The following is a 6,137-nucleotide window of genomic DNA, read 5'->3' on the forward strand; positions in this document are numbered from 1 at the left end:
TCACTTTGGACAAGGTACTTATCTTTTCTAGCCCTCAGTATTCTCATCTACAAATTTGGCTTAATAGCAAAAACCATCCCAGAGGGTGGTTGTAAGATTCAATGAGAGAATGCACACAGATCTCCCAGTGCAGTGCCCAGCATGTAGTAGGTGCTCAGTTATCAGAAGGCATTTTTTTTTCAAAGATCTCTGAATTCAGATTCCAGGGCTGGCCAGGGTCCATGCTCTAGCTAGTCTCACATCCACCACCGAATTTGCAGAATCCCAGCATCCAGCTTTCCTTTTCTCCAGCTCAGGAAACACCTAGAAGGAGGAAGGAATAGGCCCAAAATCACCCAAAGTCCCCTGGTCCTGGCACCCACAAGTCATCTCCCTCAGTTACCCCAGCACACCCAGCCATCCTGTGGGCCCCACAGTGGGGAAGGCCGGCAGGAGGGCTTAGAGGTTCTTGTGCTGGCTCTTGGGCATCGCTGGGTGCAGGGTAGAAATTATGCCAGGTGGGAGAGGTGAGATCTGCTGGGAAGCCCCTCCCCCATTCTCACCCAAGCTGTTCCCATGCTCCCCTGGGACAAAAGCCAGCTGCCCTAGGGAGACAGAGCAAGCCAGGGCAGACCTGGAGAAGACGTGGAGCAGGCGGAGGGCCTGGGGCTCTCAGGGTGCCAGGACTGGCTTCAGCCTTCCCTACCTCCCCAGACCAAGCACCCCCTGGCATTTACAGGGCAAGGAGATGGGATTATCAGCAAAAGGGATGGGGACAGGGTGGAGGTGTGGGGGTCCAGTTGTCCAAAGAAAGGGGGAGTTTCTGGTGAGAAGAAAGGAGAGATAGGCTTGAATGAGGTTCCATCTTCCACTCCCAGGCCCTCCCTCCCTTTGGGCCCTGAGCCCATCAAGTCACCACACCTGTGCCTCCTGCTGACTTCCAAGCCACCCATCTGCACTCAAAACAAGAAACACTTGTGTGGCCCTGGCACTGATGGGAAGAGCCTTCGCCTCAGAATCAGAAGTGAGTTCAAGTCACTTCTTCCATGGTGTGACCTCAGACAAGCCTCTAGGCCTCACTGGGCCTCTGTTTCCCCATTTGAACAACAGAATGAGTAGGTCTCTGAGGACTGGTCCAGTTCCAGCATGGAGCAATTGAGCCCTCACTGCAGCCAGGCTCTGTGACCGGCACCACAGATCTCAACACAGCTGCAATACAGGAGAGGATGGAGTCTGAGAGAGCAGGCAGGGTGCCGGGGCAGCCCTCCAGGGATGGGGCAGGACCAAGAGCATGGAGTGGGGAGAAGGCAGATGACAGAAATGGTGGCAAAGGTGCCAGGGCTTGGTGACTGATTAGCACTAGAGCTTAGGGGAAGAAAGGTACTGAAGACACCTAGCTTTCTGGCTCAACGCTGGTGGTAATACCCAGGGAGGGGAGCTGGCATGAGTAGGTGGGATTTGGATTTGGGTTTGGGTTTCTTGTGTTTGAGATCAAACCTTCTCCAGCTTGGCCCATGGGCCAGCACCCGCAACTGCCCCAGCATACAGCTGGATACATAGGGGAGAGGTCTGGGGCAGCCCTTGCACCAGACCTGGGAAAGACAGAACAGCACAGGGCCACCTTTTCCTGCTCCCTACTGCACAGCCCATAGTCTAAATGTCTGGGACTGGTGTCACCATGCTAGTCCTCAAGATGGTGAGCTTCCACTCATAAGGCAAGTCCACCTCCCATGTCTCCTGGGAGGCCTCCTCTAACATGCCTCCTCCTCCCCTTTCTCTCCTCTAGGAAGCCCCTGTGCCTTCCCTGGCCACAGCAGTGCCACTCTTGATCACATTGTCCCTCTGCTCCCCCAACCTTATGAGGCTATGAGAGTCTTAGTCACTCTTGTAGCCCCAAGGCCAAGCTTAGGATCTGGCAGATAAAAGACATCCAGGGAATGTTGGTTGCTTGAACAAAGAAGTGAATAAGCATCTAAAGGAGTAGTGAATGCATTAAAAAAACAGGTCCAGCACCAGCCTCATCAAAGTGACTGCCAACCACCCATCTGCTGTGACGACCACCAAAAGTATCACTGCCTGCCTCAGTTTCCCTGCCTTCTCCAGCTTGTCCCATGGGCCAGCGCCCCCAACTTTCCCACAGCTTCACCCGAGGCCCTGAGCCCTTTCCAGCTAAGGCAGCAAGGACCTCCTTCCCTATACCCCACTGGTGAGAAGGGGTAAGATCTCTCTCTACATAGCCCCCTCCCCATTATCCACACCAATCGTGTGCCCTCCTGCTCACCCTAGCTACAGCCTGGATTGTAATGCTCCTGGAGAGGCCTCACTCCCGCTGGGCCCCACCCACTATTTGGAAAACCAGAGCTGACTCTTACCTGAATCACTCATGGACCCAGCCCCACCCGGCCCCACCTCTGCAGGCAGCTTCGCAGTCAGTCAGGAAGGCTCTGGACTCAATTCAACATCTCTTCAAATCCCAGTCCTCCACCCCACCTGACCTCTCAGTGTGACCTTAAGCAGTGAACTGTCCTTTGTGGGCCTCAGTTTCCCCATCTGTTAAAACGTGGTTAATAATGCCACTCTTGCAAGAGTTGTTGTGAGGATGAAGTAAGATAGTCCCTGTGGGCAACCCCAGCATTCAGTAGGAGCTCAATGCTAGTTCTTTACTGGCCCTTGCTTCTACTCCCTACCCGAGCAAGAGGGTTCCTCCTCTTTACCTGTTCAGAAACAGGTTAGGGTTGACCATTGGAGGTAATAATAATAATGGCTAATATTTCTTGAATACCTACTATGTGCAGGGCAGAATGCTCTGTGTTTTAAATGCACTGTTACATGTGATTTTTCTCAACAACCTTATAAAGTCAGTATTATCACTTCCATTTACAGAGAAAGAAACTGAGGCCCAGTGCTGAAGCAGCTTGTCCAAGATGCACAACTAGTAAGGGTCAGATTTCAAGGCCCAACCCCTTTGTTCTGGAATATCGGGTACCCGTACCCAAGGCCCAGCATAACCAACCAGCATTTGAAGTTAAAAGGGAACAGAAATGCTCTGTTAGGATGGTAGTTGGCTTGTGGGGCGATGTGGGGGATCTAATTTAGGGAATATAGTTCAGCTGAGAAGCTGAGAATTGAGAGTCACAAAATAATGTTTTGGTTTTGTTGATGTTTATTTTTTGTCAGGGTCTCACTCTGTTGCCCAGGCTGGAGTGCAGTGGTGCGACCTTGGTTCACTTCAGCCTTGATCTCCTGGGCTCAGGTGATCCTCCTACCATAGCCTCCTGAGTAGCTGGAACTACAGGTGCACATCACTATGCCCAGCTAATTTTTTTTATTTGTTTTTTGTTTGTTTGTTTGTTTTTGTAGAGACAGGGGTCTCACTATGTTGCCCAGGTTGATCTTGAACTCCTGGGCTTAAGTGATCCTCCCACACTGGCTTCCCAAAGTGTTGGGATTACAGGCATGAGCCACCACACCCGGCCCACCAAATGTGTTTACATCCCTTTCTCATTGAAACCCTCACAATAGCTGGAAGAAGAAGGTATCATGGTCCCCATTTTGCGAAACAGGAAAATGAGGCTCAAAGATTTCCCTAGATTACGCAGAGAGGAAGAAAAGTGGGAGGAGTTTTAACCACTTCTGGAGCACTTACCATGTGGCAGACATTATGCAAAAGGTTTTTGGTGCATCATCTCCTTTATAACTCCTAACAGCCCCATGAGGTAGATTTTCCTCTTGTCCCCATTTTTATAAACAGGAAAATTAACTGACTTGCTATAGCCTATACCACAGGCTACATATAGGTGGTAGAGTTGGGATTTGAGCCCTGGCCTGTATGATTTCAACATTTACAAGCATAACTCCCTATGACACTCATCGCTGGTTATCTTGGATCCCAAACCCTGAATCCTTAAACAAACACCCAGATCCTGCCAGGGATGGGCCAAGAAGATAAACAAGTGGGAGACTCTAAGTGGAGAGTCCCCAAGTTCATCTGGGGAGTTTCCACTGCAGGGCCCTCTGCCCCACAGACCTCTCCACTAGACAGCCAGCACCATCTGATTGGCACAGGATGGCTGAGTGGTCATGCCATGGCATCCTCCCCAGCCAGCCCCACCCCCCATCAGTGTAATCTGCAGAGCATCAGATATCAGCTCCTGGGATCAGGGGACTCAGCCACCTGTGACGGACAAACCGGGGGAAAGAGCTATTATCTGGCCAGGGGACATTGCTCAGGAAGTTTATGGGGCTGTAAAACATCAGTCCTCTCACCCCACTTCCTTCTCCACCATAGTGGAAGGGAGAGGAAGTGTTTCCACAGCCCTCCTCTGGCATGTGGGACACTCTTCTAATTCTGTTTAGAACCTTCAATAGCTCCCACCATCCCCAGACCTCAGCCTGGACTTCAGGCCCTGGCATTTGCTAAGCAGCAGGATATCATAGAAAGAGCCCCGGAATAGGGATCCAGTCGATCTGATTTCTTGTAAAATGACCCCCTGAAATTACTGTGTGACCTTGGGCTAGTAACTCTTCCTCTTGGACCTCAGTTTCCCTACATGTTAACTAAGCATGGTGAACTAGGCATGCTGAGGATGAAGAGCAGGAGTTTTGGTGTAAGGCAGACCTGGGTTCAGAGGCCAGCTTCAATTCTAGCTGTGTGAATTTGAACCAGTCATCTGTCATCTCTGAGCCTCAGTTTCCTCATCTGAAAATGAGAAAAATAACAATATTTGTTTCCTGGGACTGTTGTGAGGATAAAATCACTTAGCTCAATTCCTGGCACTCAGGAGGCACTCAGTAAATAATGATTGCTGGTAGAATTATTATAATTAATAAGTATAAAATTACTCCAATTCTGTCATTATGGCCCCAGATGCAAGGGAAAAAAAAAAAAAAAGTTGGACTACATGCCTAGAAAGAATTTAGGAGAGAATAGTGGCCAGGCGCAGTGGCTTATGCCTGTAATCCCAGCACTTTGGGAGGCCAAGGTGGGAGGATTGCTTGAGTTCAGGAGTTCAAGACCAACCTGGGCAACTTAGCAAGACTCCATCTCTCTAAAAAAACAAAAGAGAGAGACAGAATGGTTGCAGGCAAGTGCTAGCTTAGTGTGTCAGGAATGCATGTGGTTACATATATCAAAAACTCCAAATATGGAGGCTTAAGCCCAAAAAGGAGGGAGAATTATTTCTCTCAGATGACAAGAAGTCCAGAGGTAAGCAACCCAGCCCTGTTGTGGCTTCTCGGCATCTCAGCAGTGCCATCAGGAGTTCAGATTCTTTCCATCTTTCAGCTCCGTCATCCTCAAAATAGTTTGCGTCCTTGCACTTAGCACTTCATGCCCATGTTCCAAACAGGAAAAGGTTGGAAAGGGAAGAGACGGCCCCAGGAGATTTCCACTTTACATTTCTTTCACCAGAACCATGTCACGTGGCCTCACTTGGCTGCAAAGCAGGTTGAGAAATCGAATTTTCTGGAACAGACAGGGAAGAGACAGTGAGTTGAAAATGTCTGCCAGACTCCAGAAAGAGCCTCTTTCTGGCGTGGGCTATGGTTTCAGATGGGTGGCTTCTCTGGAGAATTCAGTAACCAGTGCATGCTGCAGACAACAGAGGTGAGCAGACTTCTCTTGTCCCAGGATAAGGTCTGGGAATAGCAGGATCACAGTGGGTCAGAGCCAGCTGCTCCCTAGAAGAAGGCCCAATCCAGCCCCACTCAGGTGACAAAATCAGAGACTAAGAGCCAGGCAGGGACTTGCCCCAACAGGCCAGGTATCTTTCCTCACTGTACTATGGCCTCTTGTAAAGTAAGCGACCTTCGAACAAGTCACATAAGAAACAGTGCGACCCAATGCAAGGACACCTCATCCTTAGAAAACTTGCACCCAATGAACTGAAAATTTAGGGCACAAGACTTCGCACTTCCAAAAATTCCTTCTGTTCTCAGGCAAGAACCGTAAAAGTCCATTTTCTCAAGCCTTTCAAACAGAACTGGACAGACTGACTCGTCATTTGCATGGAATGTGTGTTCCTGCTTTAACACTTCACTAATAACTTATCGTCATTCAGCCATATACAGTATAAAGAAACATTTTTGCTTACATTATCTTCCCTTTTGATCTACACAGCAATCTTTTGATGTAGATGTTTTGTGTTTGTTTTGTTTTG

This window comes from Theropithecus gelada, chromosome 15 (assembly GCF_003255815.1).
Source record: "Theropithecus gelada isolate Dixy chromosome 15, Tgel_1.0, whole genome shotgun sequence".
NCBI lineage: Eukaryota > Metazoa > Chordata > Mammalia > Primates > Cercopithecidae > Theropithecus > Theropithecus gelada.